The sequence below is a fragment of the Malaya genurostris genome, chromosome 1, assembly GCF_030247185.1.
Source record: "Malaya genurostris strain Urasoe2022 chromosome 1, Malgen_1.1, whole genome shotgun sequence".
NCBI classification, from domain to species: Eukaryota; Metazoa; Arthropoda; class Insecta; order Diptera; family Culicidae; genus Malaya; species Malaya genurostris.
The window spans coordinates 117,112,508-117,133,220 of NC_080570.1; the positions used below are offsets into that span (position 1 = coordinate 117,112,508).

The 20,713-nt window shown below is 37.9% G+C and overlaps 1 protein-coding gene across 2 annotated transcripts in view; it reads right to left on the bottom strand.

Annotated features, from left to right (window-relative positions):
- Nucleotides 1-20,713, bottom strand: part of LOC131425568 (leucine-rich repeat flightless-interacting protein 2) — a 119,708-nt gene that overhangs the window by 96,842 nt on the left and 2,153 nt on the right. The window contains exon 1 of one of the 2 annotated variants that reach the window (XM_058587555.1): nt 10,806-10,954. The exons of the other annotated variant lie outside the window; for it this stretch is intronic. The gene's annotated coding sequence lies outside the window, so the exon portion shown is untranslated. Of the gene's footprint in view, nt 1-10,805; nt 10,955-20,713 lie in introns of those variants that run through there. 2 annotated transcript variants of the gene reach the window in all.

The window sequence follows — 20,713 nt, forward strand, 5'->3', positions numbered from 1 at the left end:
CTGGTAGGGTCTAACACTTTTGAGAAATCATTTATTTTTCTTTGTATTTCTTATTATATATTATAAAAATTTTGTAAAATTTTCAAGCCTACAGAAATATTTTATACTGCGAAGAAGCAAAAGCTCGGCACACAGGTCCAAGAGTTCTGCTTCGATTGGCTTCAAAATTTGACAAAACATTCTTGAAATGTTTTATTATTGTAAAATACAAAGAAAACCCTATTTTAATCCACCTTGTGGTGTAATGATGCCTTTCTCACATTACAAAATATCACTAGAAGATTCTGTCAAGAAATTATTTTCAATCTTGAATAAAATAAGAAACTTTCTTTGAGTGTGAACTAACATAACCTTTTCAGTTTGAAACCAGTTATGTCAAGTTAATAAGAATTTTTCTTCATTTTGAATCGTCGTACTAAATGAATAAACACACTTTAGTTCTGGAACCGGAAATCGAGCCCGGATGAAGTTAAACGGCAACCTATGGGAACTTTTATTTGAGCCTAAGATTGTGAAAATCGATCAAATCATCTCTGAGAAAATTGTGTGAGTCTAGTTTCAGAGTTTTTGACCACTTTTTCCGATACTTCTGGAACCGGGAACTGGGAACCAGTATAGCCGAAGTCGGTTCGTTTAGTAGTAACTAATATAGCCTACAAATGAAATTAGTTTTGAGCCAAATCAAGAAGAATTTTACCCTTTCTTGCATCGTCGCTCTAAATGACGGTGTGCAATTTTAAACCGCCATTTACCCTATTAAAGTATGATGAAATTCAAAAGCAACCTATGGGACTATGAGATTTTTTATTTTATGAGTGACATTTTTTGACACATACTCACACACATACACGCACAGACACATACATTGCTCAGCTTGAGGAACTGTGTCGTATGATATAGAACACTTAGCCCTCTGGGCAAATTTTCACTAGTCAATTTTTCAAGTGATTGCTTAAACTTTCTATATGAGAAAGGCAATAAGTGTACTTTTAAAGAAAAACATGGTTATTATAATTTTGTAATACACTAACAAGTTGGTACAAATTGAACCAAAGATATACAAATTCACAGATATTTCACCTGAAAAATATAGATTTAAAATTGGCAACACTGCACGCTAAACGAAATTGAACAAAACACGCTACGACCGGAGCAAAGCCGCACGTACCGACCCGTGCCAGTCATTTTGAATGACGATTTGAATGTTTTAGCACTCATCGCTCTATAATTTCGGAACCGGATGTCGGATCTGAATGAAATTGCACAGTATATTTATAGACAACGAGAGCTTTAATTCGAATCATGATTCGTGAAAATCGGCTTAACCGTTGCTGAGCAATGGAAGGGAGTTTCGTTTTTAGCGATTTTCTTTACTATTATCGGTGCTTCCGGAAGTGGAAACCGGGGGCTAGTAGTCCCAAAGTAGTTTTATATATTCACTAACTAACAAGATCTATCAACTAGATGAATTTACCACTAAATTTTATAAAAATGTGCACCTCGTCTCGCCATCGCTTGTGCAAAAATGCTCATGAAAATGAAAATTTTCACTAATCGCACTGTAATACCGGAACCGCAAGTCGGATCTGGATCAACTTTTCGGGTACTTTTCAAGAATTTTAAGAACTTTTATTTGCTCAAATCGGTCCAGAAATTTTCGAGAAAATTGAGTGCGCATTTTTTCAGAAATTTGCACATATTTCCTTTTAAATTCGGAACCGGATGTCGGATCCGAATGAAATTCAGGAAAACTGTATGGGACCATAAGAACTTTCATTTTAATCTGAGTTTGTGAAAACGAGAATTGAATGACATTATTTGTCAACTACACACATACACACAGACATTTTGTGATCTCGACGAACTGAGTCGAATGGTATATGACACTCGGCCTTCCGGGCCTCGGTTGTAAAGTCGGTTTTCAAAGCCTTTCTATATCATAGCCTTTCAAAATCGTTTTTTAGTTTATGTCAAAACTGACTTAAATTGATGTCTATAATGGTCCTCGGTTTGCAGTTTCAAAAGCCAAATAAATAGCAGTCAGAAAGCTCGGATATCGAGTTCACATCGATTTCTAAGTTTCCCATAACTTAGATTCGCATATTGTCCTACTTCATAAGATTCTATTCATTATTCTTAATCTGGCGATTTTTATAATGGATGAAAATTTAGAACAACGTGCGTGCATCAAATTTTGTGTTGCAAATGGATTTAAGTGTTCCGAAACGTTGAAAATGTTAGAAAAGGCCTTTGGTGAATCGTGTCTAGGAAAAACACAGGCATTCGAGTTGTATAAACGCTTCAAAGGTGATCGTACAAGCTTGGATCATGATGAGATCCCTGGCCGCCCAACAACATCTGTTACTGAAGAAAACATTGAATTGGCGAAGCAAATCGTGTTGCGAAATCGTTCTGTACCGATTAGAGAGATTGCTGTGTTGTTGGGCATCTCTTATGGATCAGCCGAACACATTTTAACTGATGTTTTGGGTTTGAAACGCGTCGCTTCTCAGCTGGTGCCAAAAAAGCTGAATTTCATTCAAAAACAGCGTCGTGTTCATGGGGCCAAAGAGATGATTTCCAACGCAGATAGTGACATTCATCGAATGCATCATAACTGGTGATTAGGTGTGGATCTATGAATATGACGTCGAAACCGCACAACAATCGACCGAATGGCGCTTCGAAGGCGAGCCGTTGTTCTAAATTTTCATCCATTATAAAAATCGCCACACGAAAATTTTTCAACTTATTTGTGTAGACGCCAAACAAAAACTAATCGTACGATATGCGTCAAAATTTGACAGAATGTGTATAAAAGTGTTGCCAACGTTGAGAGAATAAAAGTTAACCGATTGGACAAGCGCGGGAATTTAAAAAAAAAATCCGGTTCTTTTTTTATCATAAGGTATAACGGATGTTTTTAGGAGGTTTGTTACTCTATTGTCTGAAAGTTGTTTTGACAGTGTAAAGTGATGTCTCCACTCAGAATTATCGACAAATCATCATGATCATGGCAAATCATAATCGTAGAATCATCAGGTTAACTAAAAAAGAACGGCTGTTATATACTGCCCGACGTTTCGACCACGGGTTATGGTCTTTATCAAGGGAAATATCTTATCGTTTCTCGTTTCCCTTGAAAAAGACCATAACCAGTGGTCGAAACGTCGGGCAGTATATAACAGCCGTTCTTTTTTAACAGATCGCTAAAGCCGAAATCATAATTAATGCAAAATATTTGTACGGTCGACTAATCATTTTTCAAAAAGTAGAAATTTATTTTCAAAATCAGTGCTCAATTACAACTGTTTATAGCACAAAATTTTCTTCAGTGATGAGACCCATTTCTGGTTGAATGGATACCGTCAACAAGTAAAATTGGCGTAGCAAAGATAATCCACACGCCGTTCAACAGGATGGTGCCACTTGTCATACTGCGGCCGAAACAATCGACTTACTGAAAGAACATTTCAACGACAGCATTATTTTGAAAGTAGTTTATTTTTTTATTCACAATTCAATAGTAGCTTCCAAACGAGCATAAGCTGGTTAAAATGAGCGCAGCCATCTGTCAGAAAATTGAGCGATAAAAAAACAACACGATTTGTCGGTTACGTCACTTATACCGTTTTATCTCTGGCACCAGATGTGACAGCCATTTGATCTTCGAACTTGATCAATAACGCAATAGTAGCTTTCAAACGAGCCAATTTTTTTTTTGAAATCCTTTCGGTCATCTCTGAGAAAATCGAGCGGAAAGAAAAAATGTTTGTTTTGACGTTTACGTGATTTATATTATTATATCTCCGCAACCGGAAGTAACAGCCATTAGATCTTCGAACTTGATCAATGTTCTCCATTCGAAAGTGGGACAGTAATTTTTAGTATTAATCACTTTGAATTAGAGAATGACGAATGGTTGCAAAAATTTAAAAAGTGATCGTAGTTTGACAATTAATTGTCATTGATTATCAAACTTACAGAAGCTCGATAGTTGTAATCTGATTATTGATATATTATTATATATCGTTTATTTAGACCCGACTTTAACCTAACTGTGGTCGTTCGCCGGGTTGAAATTTGATTTTATACTTCGTGTTGTATTTTTACCGTATTCGGTAGTTATCTCAATTTACCGCACAACTTTAATCAGTTTGATCAACTAGAAGTAGAAACTAACATAATTTCTGAAAAACACAAAAAGGCTGAAACACGGCAAAAGTATTCTTATGTGAATGGCTGAATTCAATATTTTTTTAAAGCCGGATAAAACCATTGAGAGTAAAAATTGGACACGGATGTTGCAATTTAAGAATCCTTTAAAAAACATCTTTTTTTGCAACAACCCGACAAAAAGTTAACTGTTCGTCCAAAATAACGGTTCTTGCAAACAAGAAATTCTGGTATTGAAAAATCCGTGTCCGGTTTTTGCTCTCAATGGTTTTAAAGCTTGCTTCAGATAGAATTGGAACAATGACAATTGCCTGTATTTCAGTTATTTATTATTGAATTCAAGATCTTTTTTTATACAAATGTAGCGTTTTCTTCATACTTCATAGAAAAAATACGGATAAAATCATTCGTCGCGGTTTCGAATGAATTATCGAATGTTTGCCTGTAACACGGCTCATTAGGCGGCGCACACCTTCTTCGTCCATCGTTTTAGCTATCTTATTCCACCAGGTCGTCATCTGATTGATGTCTTTGACAACCTTTCCCTTTGCCTTGAGTCTCCTCTTCTTGATTGCCTAGTATTTCTCAATACGGCGGAACTGGGGGCAGTTGGGTGGGTGCAGGTTTTTCGGAACAAACTGAACCCCTTTCTCTGCATACCATTCTTGAATGACTTTACTGTAATGACAGCTTGCCAAATCTGGCCAAAACATTACGGCATGGTCGTGGGATCGAATGAACGGCAAAATTCGTTGTGGGAGACACTTTTTGGTATAGTTCCGATGTCATTTGTCTTATTTGTAACGAAAACTTTCGTTTTTTTGCCGCAGCTGCAAATGCCCGGCCAAATCATAAATTTTCTTGCAAATTTGTCGGCAAAAACAAATTTAAATTTGGCTGGAACATCCCCCCGAGCCGTTGTCAAGTAAAATTTTCGACCTGGGATTTGCCCAAAGTCAGCCTTGGCATAGGTTTCATCGTCCAATCAGGAGACACCCGTCGAACTTGGTCAGCACCTGATCATATAGTTTCCGAGCACGAATTTTGACCATACTATTCTGTTTTATGGTCCGATTTGGCTGATTGCTAGCTCGATACGACTTGATTCCTTCCCGGAGTCGGGTTCTCCTCAAGGTACTATGGACAGCACCGAATTTTCTGGCCAAATCACGGTCCGACAGATGAGGATTCCTATTAATCGTCTTCAAAATCTTAACACGCAGTTTCCGGTCGACAGTTCCACTCCGTCGATTGCTTGAGGCTTCCGAATCTTCGTCAATGTTTCCTTATACCGTTTGATAACGCGCCATACGGTATTTCTGGGCAATTTCAGCTGTTTAGCTAGCCTATATGCAGACCACAATGGATTTTCCAAATAACTGTGCACAATTTTTTCTCTTCTTTCGGCTTCCATGTTGATTGTTTACAAAGTACAGTCGATTTGCGGAATGTCAAAAATCATACGTGAAGCTGACAAAATACCCGACACGTGGGCGCCAAGAACTTCCAAATCCGTTCACCAAGAGCGCCACAATATGAGCAAAAGTTTGTTCCAATTCTAAATGAAGTAAGCTTTATCCGTGTCTGGTTTTCGAATTTAAAAATACTTAAACGGGTTTTTTCAAACTAAGTTCAATTTATTTGATTTTTGCTTTCAGCCGTTCATATTTACCGAAAGTTTTCGTCAAAAACTAACCGAAATTGCAGCAAAACTGAATCTATGTGGGCCAGTCTAAGCCCAATAGGAATCAGAACAAATTGACTTGTACCAAAATGCATTTGACAACAATTGAACTCAGAACTGAGATGGGTTTTGCTTCAAGCGAAAAAATGCAATAAAACACAAAAATTGGTTTGCACCCAAGATTTATTTTATTGTTTTGAGAAAGTATTTAGAGCGATGAATTACTTTATTTTCAACTTCTAATGCAATGTTGCGATAAAACCTGTGCTTCTGTTGATACGAATTCGTTCAGTACTAGTATAGAAAAAATTAAAGATGAATTCGATGACAATAGTGCTATCTATTGTTGTTAAGAAAATATTTGGTGGCTCTTTGAAACGTTTGATATTTTGTAAATAGCGATCTGCGTTCTTATGCATTTTCGTGCATACGCGCTACCAATCTCGCCACCCTAAGCCTTGTGATAGACAAAGGCTCTAAAACACGGTTTGGTATGATAGAACGTACATCGAACATGGTCTACATCCTGGCCGTCTTACGACCGGTACCTTACATCCAAACATCTTCTCTGTTCATCAAACACTAGTCTTCTCGCTCTATACCTATTTTCCGCTCAAGCACTGAGTAGGAGAGTGTATTTATAATAGCTTGTCACCTTCTCTATTGGTGCCAATCGCTGGCTGGATATCTATTTTTTACAGATCACTAAAAAGATTATAAGAATAATATTGTTATTAGTTATGAAGCTATTCACGTCAATACGTTTATGACATTGACATTACGGCCTGTATTTTTGAACATGTAATATTTCAAGTATTCAAGGTACACGCACAAATGCAATAAGTTGGCACAACTACAACTTTATAACATTTGTATTTGTCGAATAATGCAATAACTACTTGATATCTGCTACGAGAATTGCACTTTGAAGTGGAATTGATCTTCAAATAACTTATTTTTCATTTTGTTGCATTTTGTCGTGAATACGACTGACTTTACTATGGGGTGCCTTTTAAAAATTAGATATATGGAATAATGGGCAGAACTTAATCGTGAATATCTCAACTTGTATTAAGGGCAGCAACATAATTTTTTCGCCATTTCATCAAAAATATGATCAGGAATTTAGGATATTATTTTGAACAGTGTGAGATAACCACAAACAACTCAAAAATGAAGTTTTCTGAAACTTTGAAAACAACGCGGAACACTCTTTAGGTTTGCTTGGCTTTTTCGCGCAAGGAAGACGATTTTGAGGTAGTCAGATACATATTTTCATCTGAATGCGTATAAAAGGGGAACCGTGAACGAAAATCGATCATTTCTTCTTGTTTGTTGGAAGCAGACGTCGTGAGGAAGATTTATCATTTGCTTTCCGGTCATCGAGAGAGCGATATCATCAACCAGCAGCGACAGAGAGTGCACCTTCTGCGTGGTTAAAACCTCAAACGCTCAGGTATCGACTTTCATTCGCTTTCCAGACTCTGAGTCTGCTCTTAGTTCTAAATTTAGTTCTTGAACTCAGGTCCAGTTCCTTATTCCAGAATTCTTCTGTTCGATTCTTTTTAGAATCATAATAATACTTCCAATGAATTATGTGACATTTTACTGTACACGATGCAACCCATTTTGGTAGTCGTGGCGAGAAATCGTTTTCAAGCTTCTGAGCTTAGTTCCGGAATATGGGTTTGCGGAATGTCAAAAATCATACGTGAAGCTGACAAAATTCCCGACACGTGGGCGCCAAGAACTTCCGAATCCGTTCACCAAGAGCGCCACAATATGAGCAAAAGTTTGTTCCAATTCTAAATGAAGTAAGCTTTATCCGTGTCTGGTTTTCGAATTTAAAAATACTTAAACGGGGATGGAAATTGTAGTCAACTAAGTTCAATTTATTTGATTTTTGCTTTCAGCCGTTCATATTTACCGAAAGTTTTCGTCAAAAACTAACCGAAAGTGGAATTGATCTTCAAATAACTTATTTTTCATTTTGTTGCATTTTGTCGTGAATACGACTTACTTTACTATGGGGTGCCTTCTAAAAATTAGATATATGGAATAATGGGCAGAACTTAATCGTGAATATCTCAACTTGTATTAAGGGCAGCAACATAATTTTTTCGCCATTTCATCAAAAATATGATCAGGAATTTAGGATATTATTTTGAACAGTGTGAGATAACCACAAACAACTCAAAAATGAAGTTTTCTGAAACTTTGAAAACAACGCGGAACACTCTTTAGGTTTGCTTGGCTTTTTCGCGCCAGGAAGACGATTTTGAGGTAGTCAGATACATATCTTCATCTGAATGCGTATAAAAGGGGAACCGTGAACGAAAATCGATCATTTCTTCTTGTTTGTTGGATGGAAGCAGACGTCGTGAGGAAGATTTATCATTTGCTTTCCGGTCATCGAGGGAGCGATATCATCAACCAGCAGCGACAGAGAGTGCACCTTCTGCGTGGTTAAAACCTCAAACGCTCAGGTATCGACTTTCATTCGCTTTCCAGACTCTGAGTCTGCTCTTAGTTCTAAATTTAGTTCTTGAACTCAGGTCCAGTTCCTTATTCCAGAATTCTTCTGTTCGATTCTTTTTAGAATCATAATAATACTTCGATACCCTTGGCATCTTAGAGCTTAAGCAGTGTGCCTTAATATTATATTATATTATTGAATAAAAAAAAAAAAAATAATACTTCCAATGAATTATGTGACATTTTACTGTACTCGATGCAACCCATTTTGGTAGTCGTGGCGAGAAATCGTTTTCAAGCTTCTGAGCTTAGTTCCGGAATATGGGTTTAGCATTCAGAGCCTGCGTGCTGAACTGGATTCTGGAAAAAGATTCCGGAAGTGATTTCAGTTTCGAAATTGTAGTCAACTAAAATCCAACTGAATTCTGTGTCTGTTCTAAGTTCTGAATATAGTTCTTGAGCTCAGGTCCAGGTCCTAATTCCAGAATTCTTCAAATCGGTTCTTTTGTCCTGAAAACGACTTATTTTACTATGGGGTGCCTTTTCAAAATTTACCCTCTGAGAGAGTGATAAGTTTTTGAAAGAACTATACTGGTTATTTCATAATATTTGTGTTTCAGAATGTTAAATGTAACTAATTTGTACTTTAGTTTAGGTGCATCGTTTCAAATTCTACATACAATTCCATACAATTGATCAACTAATTGATATTCGGAAGTGTTTAGGAACATGTCAGTTGTTTTCGTATTCACGACATCCAGTTATGTCTCTGACATTACCCACCCGCCTTTTTTCTACAAGCTATCGGTAATATGATTAGGAATTCGTGATTAAATTTTCAACAGCGTGAAAAAACCCTAAAAATAAATAAAAAACAACAAGGATCAGCCCCATGGGGTTGTTCGAGCCATTGATGTGGAACAATGATACCAAAATTTCTAATGATCGACATTTTCAATTAACCGTCACACTTTTGAATCCGCAAATGCACGAGAGTCTGCTTAGATTGATCTTTATTAGGAACCAACACCGAACCCGCGAACGTAGAATATAGACTCTATTTGTCGTGATATGTATTTGTTTTATGGCCGACGAAATTACACCAATAGCCCAAATATATGTAATTATATGGTTGTATGTTCATGCTTGCGATACGGATATCGATATTTAAGCTTCTCTTTGTCAAGCTTGTGTTCAAGTTTGGTATGCAAGCAGTTATTTTTATAGCGTTTCTCTACCATTACTACCATTCTGCGATTTTGGTTGAAGCGATAAACTTTTTCTCATTATCAATCGAGTTCATCTTATATGAATTAGAAATTAATCTTATACACTCAAAATTTACCCTGCAGTAGTTGTCAATTTCTCAGGCAAAACGACATGACATGGAATTTCATCCGAACTTGCATGACACAATATCAGAGCATACCAATTAAAGCTTCAAATCGTTTTATGGCACTTTTTGCCTAGCTGTCTAGCAACAACCTACCTCTATCAAGCTACGTGTAGGACTGAAACGTTAGCTATAAATTTGCTTATATTTATAGTTTCGCGTGCTTCCGATAGCTTCGCTTTTGCATCGATTGACCAATCAGAGCGCTGCTTTCCCTTTGATATATTGCTTACTCCTTTAAAACCGTCGACTATGGCAGGGAAATCCGGTATACCGGAGATATTTTGTAGTTAAAATAGGACACTGGACACTGGACACTATTAATCAACATTTCAATGAACAATTTCTACGTGTATTTTTCTTGAGTTTCTAATTTGCACCCCCATATAGAAAACATTTTTTCACTGAAATATTTAAATCCGAAATGAAATGATTGACATAAATATTCTGTATAGTTCTATTTAGAACAATAATTGTATACCCAAAGAATTATGCGAAATTTTCTTCACTATACTGTATACGGCCCATTTTCAACCACTTGTAGTTTGTAGTAGACCTTTCTGCTGATTTGCTATATAAAATCCAAAGCATCGACTTAGAAGCCATGTATGAAAGGTTCCTTTAAGAACCACCATTATTTTGTCATACTGGTTATTTCGTAATATTTAATTGTGTGTCAGAATGTATCTGTACTTTAGTTTAGAAGTATCGTTTCAAATTCTAGTAGTGAAAAAGAGGAAAGTTTGCACAATGCACACAATCGATCAACTAATAGATATTCGAAAGTATAAAGAAAGAGTGTCAGTTTTATTCGTATTCACGACATCCAGTTATGTCTCTGACGTTACACACCCGTACTTTTTCTTCATGTTTTTAGTTTTGACTCACAGTTCAAATTAAGCTTGTCTGCAAGAGTTAAATTGTTAAATTGTTAACACCAAATTGTAAACAACGAAAAGTTCACTCAAATTTCACTTGGATTAAAACACACACGAAAAATCATTAGAAAATTGTAAATCCACATTTTGACAAACATTTCACCAATCTTCCCTTGCAAACAGAATTTTCTCTACATACATTTTTTCTTCGTTTCTTGGAGCCTCGTTGATGTCCCATCCGGAAATCGACTTCAGGGAGTTTTTCCTAAACTACGGTCACTACTTTTCGGTTATTGGAGATAGACCGTACCATTAAACAGGGACTAGTCTAGCACCTAGCAGGTACACCTTGCAATCCGACAATCACCGCAGAATAGTGGAAATAAAAAGAACCGGTTCACTTTCTGTGCTGATTTTACCTTTTTTTTGCTTTTAGTTTCTGAATCGATTTTTTGTTGTTGTTGTTACTTTTCGGTTCGCTTGTTGTCTTTGCTGAACAACCTGTCCGATCGAGTGTGGCCTAGCCTTCTGCCTACATGCCGTTTGCCCGTACGCGGGAAAGGTGCGGTAATTAAGGTAGCCGCATGTAGCAGCGCTTGCTCAATGAATGCGCAAAAATACAAAATTTCTTGAATGAACCAACTCGAACCGATGGATGGATGGATGCTTTCCTCCGTTGATCTTCGGCGGTGTGCGGTGATTGAGGATCGAGAGGTGAGCTCTTAAGTATCTGAAGTAATAGACACACATGTGCAGGAAGCAGAAAAAAAGAAAGAAAGAAAGAGGAAGAAAAGGAAAAAAAGAACAGATGAGACAAAACAAATTAATTGAAATTGCGTTATAATCTCTAACACACACACACACAAACACACACGGAGCACTAGATTTAACCGTGTACCCTAGATCCCGTGTACCCGAACGGGTGTTTTTATTACACGATCACGATCGCGCTCTCGAAAAAATATGCAGAGATTTTTTCTAGCAGAATTATTTGCGGAAATGTGTGTGGTCAAAATCGTTCCGCGATCGTTTTGTTTTAGGAAGGATTAAACGTAATACGAGAGAATCACACGCACGTAATGTCTTGATTGGTGCGATGCATCAACGAGGTGACAATAGTTGAGTGGTGACACGTCGGGCGACGGACGTGACACGCATTCTTCGGGTTCTTCGTGCTGAGAGATAACGCAACGGTGACCGTCCCGAAAAGTGTGACTTCGAAATTTGAACCGTTCAGAGCATCGTTGTGATTTCGAGAAAAATTTTGCATACCATCACTTTTGTCAAGCATGGCACCATGGCATGGTTGTGAGATCGTCGTCGCTTTGAGCTGTGTGCGTGGTGTTCGTGTTAGAAATCAAGAATTTGGGAAATACTCGTTCGATACGATGAACGAGGATTATGGTGTAGACAGAGGTTATTGGTTTGTATTCAAATATTCAAGACGAATTTAAGCGAATTAGACAATTTTTAACTTTTTTCGTCCTCGATTTCCCCGAGCGAAGCAGTTCAAATTGAACTGCTATTGCAACTTAGCAATTTCTTGCAAGTCAAAAGGGATAACCAACTTCATTGCCGATGAGAATAAATTGCGGATATATATCTCAAAATATATAAAAAGTAGTAGTAGACAGCTGTTTCTGGTCGGATCGACTTAAAATTTTGACCCGTTTCAAGCAAAGGTTAGTACTCTAGAAAGACGAGGTTACTGGTTTACTACGAGCGCCATCTCTGCTTAGGCTCGGGACTGTTATTGATCCATGTGTTATGCGGTATATTTTGTTTGAGAGTGGGATCTTGACACCGAATACATACATAACAAACGTCAGCTCAATACCGTAATCATATGAATCGTGCATGTGTTCGATAATCACAGTCCGTCAAATATTCTTTCGGAGAAATGTTGACGGAGCTTGCCGTTGACGTTCCAGATCTCTGCTGAATCGTGTGAATGGGCAAAGGGAAAACTCATTTGACTAATTATGACGGAGGCTGACGTTCCGGTGACGGTGACGGAAGAAGCCGGATCGTCTGAATCGTACATAAGAAGCCAGTTGTCAGGTCTTGTTTCTAGATTTCATCCACTGAATAAACTAGGAGGTAACAATGTCATTAGTGTTTCAGTAAAAGATTTGGTAATTTTCAGTGAATCTATTAATTATAATGAAGAACTCCTTCGGTGAGAATCATATCTATCAATTTGATTTATTTTCGGAAGTGAAAAAGTAAAAATATAGGAAAATGTCAGTAAAAATTTTACCGACATTCGAAAATATGATTTGGCTAACATACAGCAAAAACCAATGCAAAGGTATTGAAAATTTTATCGCAAGAATTACAATTACAATTATCGCAATTGTTATACAATTGAAGTACACTTTTGAGAATTACTAGAACCATACTAAATGAACCCGAATGAATATACCTAAATTTGTACCGAATTCAATACAATTCAATACATTCTGACGGTGTTTCATTGCGATTTCTGCTCGAAAGTGCAAAACCAGAGCAATCCACGCCACCAGTGTTTTTCAATGAAAAACGCCATTAGTCTCGGGACTTATTGATCCATGTGTTATTTTCGATAGCAATTTAATGGTGCATGGGTCTTAAGAATTACAGGCGAAACGTTTAATAAATCCAAGCATACGGTTTGGTCTGGTTGGTAAACGACTGGACAATGCGCAATTCAGGCCCCAATGTGGTTCTTAGCCTCTTGTCCAGTAACTCCTATCCCTATCCCCTCGTGGTTCCGGTTGGGGTACGAGTAACCATAGGAAAGATCGGGTAACCAACCCCGGTGGGACCTTGGTCGTATGCTGACAGGGAAGGTGGGGGGGGGGGGGGGGGGGGGCTTGCCTTCTCTTTACAGAGAGCGAACCTACCCGAGCGTCTGTTCCCCATGTTGGGGCGGCTGATTACCGTCTTTGTGTCAGTGTGGGACTCTAAACAGTGATGACACGATGGCCCTCTGGCGAGACAGGAGGTTGGTGCAGGCCTAACAAGCCGCCCGGAAAACACATGTTACGTACGATCAAGAAAGAAATACGACTCGGAATAATCGGCAAAGACCTACGCAACGAACAAAGGACTACGATTGGAAGCTTGGCACATGGAACTGCAAATCGCTTGGCTTCCCAGGATACGACCGAATGCTGTATGACGAGCTTCAAATCCGCGGCTTCGATGTCGTAGTACTGCAGGAACTTTGTTGGACGGGACAGAAGGTGTGGAAAAGTGGACATCGAGCGGCTACCTTCTACCAGAGCTGTGGCACAACCAACGTTCAGAACACGACAGACAACAGACAGAACACGGTTTTCCGGAAGAAAAAGCGCCACCAGGAAGACCAAGATCGCGAAGCGATGGAACAGCTGTACCGCGAAAATGACACACGGAAGTTCTATGAGAAGGTGAACCGCTCACGTAGAGGCTACACGTCACAGGCCGAAATGTGCAGAGATACCAGTGGTAATCTTCTCACGAACGAACGAGCATCTAAATGGCGAAGCACAAGATACAGAGAACGGTACATGAATCAATCTGGGTGCACGCTCAGCCGACGACAGATTCCCAGCCTCTGATCTGTCGGAGATAAGTGAGGAGATCGGCAAGCTGAGGAACAACAAAGCCGCGGGAAATGACCAGTTGCCAGGCGAGCTGCTCAAACATGGAGGAGAGGCACAACAAAAACAACAAAAAGGGCGATAAGCTAGACTGTTGCAATTACCGCGCAATCACATTGCTGAACGCCGCCTACAAGGTATTCTCCCAAATCCTTTGCCATCGTCCATCCCCAATAGCTAAGGAATTCGTAGGGCCGTACCAAGCGGGATTTACTGGAGCCCGCGCCACTACGGATCACATATTCGCGATAAGACAAGTACTCCAGAAGTGTCGTGAATACAACGTACCAACGCATCACCTATTCATTGACTTCAAAGCGGCATATGACACAATCGATCGAAAACAGCTATGGCAGATAATGCCCGAATACGGTTTCCCGGATAAACTGACGCGATTGGTCAAAGCAACGATGGATAGAGTGATGTGCTACGTCCGAATATCTGGGACGCTCTCGAGTCCCTTCGAATCTCGGAGGGGGCTACGGCAAGGTGATGGACTTTCTTGTATCTTGTTCAATATTTCCCTGGAAGGTGTTATTCGAAGAGCGAGGATCGACACGAGTGGCACGATCTTCCGAAAGTCCGTACAACTTTTTGGCTTCGCTGACGATGTTGATATTGTGACACGTAACCTTGAGAAGATGACGGAAACCTACATCGAACTGAAAGCTGAAGTTAGGCGTATCGGACTGGCCATAAATGCGTCGAAAACAAAATACATGAGAGGAAGAGGCTCTAGAGAAGAAACACAATGCCTCCCACCACGAATATTGATAGACGGTGACGATATCGAGGTGGTTGACGAGTTCGTGTATTTGGGCTCACTGGTGATCGCCGATAATGACACCAGCAGAGAAATTCATAGACGTATTTTGGCAGGGAATCATGCGTACTTTGGACTCAGAAAAACCCTTCGGTAGAAAAAAGTACGCCAACGCACGAAATTGACCATCTACAAAACGCTCGTTAAACCGGTTGTTCTCTATGGTCACGAGACCTGGACTATGTTGACAGAGGACCAACGCGCCCTTTAGTGTTTTCGAAAGAAAAGTACTGAGGATCAGCTATGGCGGAGTGCAGATGGAGGACGGAACGTGGAGACGGCGTATGAATCACGAATTGCAACAGCTGCTAGGAGAACCACCTATCGTACGGACAGCTAAAATCGGACGTCTACGATGGGCTGGGCATGTCATAAGGATATTGGACGACAGCCCAGTGAAAATGGTTCTTGAATCTAATCCGACTGGTACAAGAATAAGAGAAGCGCAGCGAGCAAGGTGGATCGATCAAGTGGAGGGTGATCTCAGGAGCATCCGTACCTTGAGTGGCTGGCGACGAGCAGCCATGGACCGAGTTATGTGGAAACGTATGTTTGATACAGCAAAGGGCACCCCAGGCCTATAGCTGTTAGGTAAGGTAAGTATACGGTTTGGTCTATTTGTTATTACATTGTAATGTTGTTGTTTTGTATACAAGTTGGTCCACTTAAAGCGGAAGCATTTGTTTCTGACCAAATAGGATAACGGCTCCCTATTTCATCTGAGCTCTTATTTCCATCTCATTCCTTCACCTCATTACTTTGAACATAAATAATATCTTACAACGTACCTGAACCAAATTGTGAAATGTTTTAAAATGATTATTTAAGCTACTATCACATTTTTCTATTGTAGGAAATGGTTTTAAATTTCTTCGGTGATCGTTTTTTCTCATTTGAAACAAACTCACTTTTCAATTTAGGACACATTTTCGTCTCAAGATCTACAGTTTGTCATGTTTTTTGAATATCTACTAATCGATGCGTCTCAACATATGATCACTCAATTACACTATTAATCAATGCTGGATGGCTTCATAATTAGTAATGTTCACTTGCTTCTTGGTTAATTAACGATTAAAAACTTCCAAAATTATCCGACAAGCAATAAGTCTTCAAAATATAAGATCAAAGTTTTTCACTTAGTTCGCTTGATTGCGCTTTGTTTTCATCTTATTTGGTTTCGCAAAGTTGCCAAGTTTTCTCATAATGTTACAAAAATCTGTACTCTGATTTAAACCAGTATGCGAACGCAAAAATCTATACAATGCAGATAAATCTGTATAAATGGCATCTCCCCAAGTAGCAATCCGCAACTAGTTCTGATGCGACTAAGTCCAAACTATGTTGCAACAAGAGCACGAATATGTTTTTTATGTTATACTGGTTAAAACAAGGTGACAGCAATATGTTTCTTCATAACATAACCTGTTACGAAATAGTTATTTGGGTTTCAAATCACCACATCTTTTTGTCATCTGGAATTAATTATAAATTATAAGCTATCGTAACTTAATCCAAACATATCTTTAATCACAACTTTATTTCTAGCTACTAGTTGAAAATAAGTTTATTTGACTCCAATATTGGCAACCCGTAACTAGTTCTGATACCACTTAGCCCAACTATGTTGCAACAAGAACACGAACATGTTTTTTTATGTTATGCTGGTTAAAACAAGGTGACAGCAGTGTTTCTTTATAACATAAACATTGAACTAGCTATCATTTGTAAGTTATCGCTACTTGATTCTAACATATATTTAATCACAGTTTTGGTTTTAGCTACTAGTTGAAAAAAGGTTGCGAAACCATTATAAATACGTAAGCATATATGAAAATCGTTACTATGTGAATTGATGTAGTAATAACTTAGATATTATGAGATCAAATCATTCAATTTCTTCATTGATTCAGATAGTTATCGATAGGTTTTACCAACGTTATGATAACGAAAATGCAAACAAAACAACCTTTGTTGGCTTGAATATGGCGAACACAATATGGAGTGTCAAGAAGTGTATGAAACATAAATAAAAGCAGGATATTACTTTTTTCACAACTACTTTTTGCCGAAAATTGTGAATGGCAGAATAGTCATTTTTGTTCTATACACTGTCATAAACACGAAGAAAATAATATAGGGATTGAACATCGAATGTGATAATATTATAGTTCTCATGATATATGAATTTGAAATGATGAGAAATCACTCCACTTGGAATAATTTTGAGCATTCTTAACATAGCGTTAGTTTGTTGTTTATTTTTTATATCTTTATAAACAGATTTTGATTGAAGGCGCATAAAAATCAGTTAAGTACAATTGAATTCCACTCGACAGTTTTGAAATCGTTGTGAAATTTGTACCTTGTATCAAGTTTGTGATTTCAAGTACTCTTCTGCTTTTTTATTGATGGTAGAAAAGTATTCTGGATTCATTCAATGTTTATAATGTCGATGGTGACTAAGTTTCAACGAGTTTACTTGAAAACAAGTTATTTTCAAGTTATGAAAAGATAAGTTATTTCAGGATGGCATTACAACGTAACGACAACTTATTTTTAGCCGACTTAACAACTAGTAGAAACTGCGCTTTTTGAGTCATGCAAGTGGTTAGATGTTAGTAACAATCACTCAAATATCTGGTTGCAAACTAGTCACAAACAAGCTAGCGTAACAAAAATTGTTACTTGGGTCTAGAAGGGCTAATGCCTATAAAGCAGTGGCGTCTCGTGACGACATTTACCGGTTGTGCACTGTTTATGTGGTATGAAAGCAAACTTAGAGCTGAGCTGAGTAATTCCTTCTTTTCATGAATCTGTGCAGTTACTCATGTCCATGGAAAAAAAAACACTAACACAGTGACGAGAGATACTTGAAATTTTGTGGAATTGCTGTGGATAAAATCGCTCATAATTTAATATTCGGTACCATCCGATCTGCTTTCATCGAATCAATTGAGAATCTAAAAAACAATTTCATTGAATTTTACCGGTTGTGCAGTGCACGAGATGCACATGAGGACGAGACGCCACTGCTATAAAGTAACAATTCTTTTTGTTGTTGTTGTTTTTTTAAGTTTACCAAATTAACTGCATAGTAAAATTTAAAGTTTAAAATGAAAAGTAACGAAAACGACCCAAAAATGTTGAAACGTCGAACGTTGATTTAAAACCGATTCTAAAAATATCGTGTGTTATCTTATAGTTGGCATTAGGCCCTTTTAGGAAGAATTCTGACATTTTGAACCTGAGAGTCTAATAGTGCAATGTTTCGTTTTGATTGCTGTCGCCAGATGAATAAAGGACCAACGATAGGATGAATAAAAATCCTTTGAGATGAAATTAGGAGCAGAGTGGTGTACATTTCAGAAGTGATTTTAGCTGATTTTTTAAATATTATTTTAATTTCCAAGCAATATGAATCAATCTTCAATGTAGAGCAAAGCGAATTAAGCAGAAATATGACAAAATCATAGTGATTTTAGTGGCTAAATCAGGCTTTTAAGGTAACGTCCTCACAAATGAGGTAAAATAGAGAGCCTTTACCCTATTTGAAAAAAAAAATATTTTCATTCAGATTATAATTTATTTTGTTTCAATGTTACAGCAGTTCTTTGATAATGATATCGCGTAAATATCCATCTTTGGCCTTGAGCACAAAATGTGCCCTTTTTTCGGTGTTTTCCATCGTTTTGGCCAATGTATCGATCGAAATGGCGGCGATTCCGCGTCGTATGTTGTCTTTGAGTTGAGCTATGGTTCTTGGCTTATACCTTAGATTTCAAATAGCTCCACAAAAAAAGTCTGATGGCGTCAAATCGGGTCATCTCGGGGGAGAGGCAAAATCACCATTTTTCGACGTGACTCGGCTGGGGAACAATGGTCGTAACAAATCGATTGTTAGTCGAGCTGTATGGCATGTTGCACCGTCCTGTTGAAATCATTTATCATGGTTTGATAACAAGTTTTTGTTGCTCCATCATCGTCTTGGAAAAAAAATGACCAATTCTAATATTCGCACAAACACCACACTAAACTGTAACCTTTTGGTCGTGTAGAGGCTGTTCCGTAATTAATTGACCATTTTGCTTATTAACGCATCCATTTAACGTGAATTGTGCCTCGTCTGACAAGATGATTTTTCAATGAAAAGTTGAACAATTTCAGCGCGTTCTTTTGGTGTGCACTGTTCCATGGTAAAATTGTTTTGGAATGACGCTTCCAACGCGGTTCCACTTTGAAAGACCCACCCTGTACATATAAAAACGTGCTTAATCCACCTAGCAGTGAGATGATAGATGAATATTCTTCGGTGTTTTAGTTCTCAAGACAGTATTTTTTAATGACCGTCGTTTTAAGCGGTAATTTAAAATTTTAATCACTCACATCACTCGTTACCCTGTAATGATGAAACTGCAAATCAGATCGAATTTGAATCTAAACGTGTGACAATCAATTCAACATTCCATTTCCACTTTAGAGTTCAAGGTTATTTACGTTGCTTCCAAAGCCAGTATTAAGGAACCAACATAACCCGAAACGATTGGTATGACCATACATTAATATGGCAAATAAATTGCAATAGTTTTGACTCCAACTTTGAAGCTTTTTGGGATTGTCATAGAATCTCGGTTTGAATTTTAAAGACTCATCACTCTGTTATTCCAGAATCGAAAGTCAGAATCTGATAAAACTCAATAATTTTGTGTGTGAGATCCATTAATTTGAAAATTTTATTTTTGAAATTCGATTTGACCTTTCTGAAGACAACGATTGAGGCACAATTCTTCGAATAACTAGGAAAACGTGCCACTTGAGCCAATTAGTTCTGATTCTGGATTGAAAATCTATGTAGACATCTTTGAAAAATCGTAGTGCGTATTAAATTTTTGGGTACATTTATGTTTATAGGATCTCAAAACTTTTCATTTGAATCTTAGATGGTTTTTAGATTTCATTTGAATCTTAGATCAGTTCAGGTATCTACGAGAAAAATGAGTTGCACTATTTTAATTTCGTTACACATATCATCCTGTAGTTCCGCAATCAGAAGTCTGATTCAAACGTAATTCAGGAACCTTGTTTGGGAGCACACGACTTTTCATATGAATCTGAGTTTGTAGAAAACGATTGAGTCATCGCCGAGAAAATTGAGTGAAATTATTTGTCACACACGCATTTGCTGATCTCGACGAACTGATTCGAATGGTATATGGGTGTTATGTTCTTCCAGCATTTTTTGCTGTAAGTAGTTGAAATCGATATAATTATGGAATTGCTTTCAACTGCCATCATCTGGCTTACATATGTCATATTTGAACGATTATGTTGCCAAAATGAACCGTGCTAAAATCGGTCCGAGGCGAAATGTCACGAAAAAAGGATGCTGTACACAGTGTTTTTGGTACTTAGAAATAATTTTATGTTGCAGTATAACAAATCATGTTTCACGTTTTGTTTTGTCGTACATTGCTCAAAACTCCTACTACTGGAATAAAACGAAAAGTCGGTTACACAAAAATATCGATATTTCCGTTAAAAATGGACGGATTTGGACAATCTATAGCCTTTTGGACAGCTTTTACCGTGCGCAATCATGCTTTGAACACTCTGTTGTATAACCCAATTGGCCATTTTGTTCTACCATCACTTTATCTC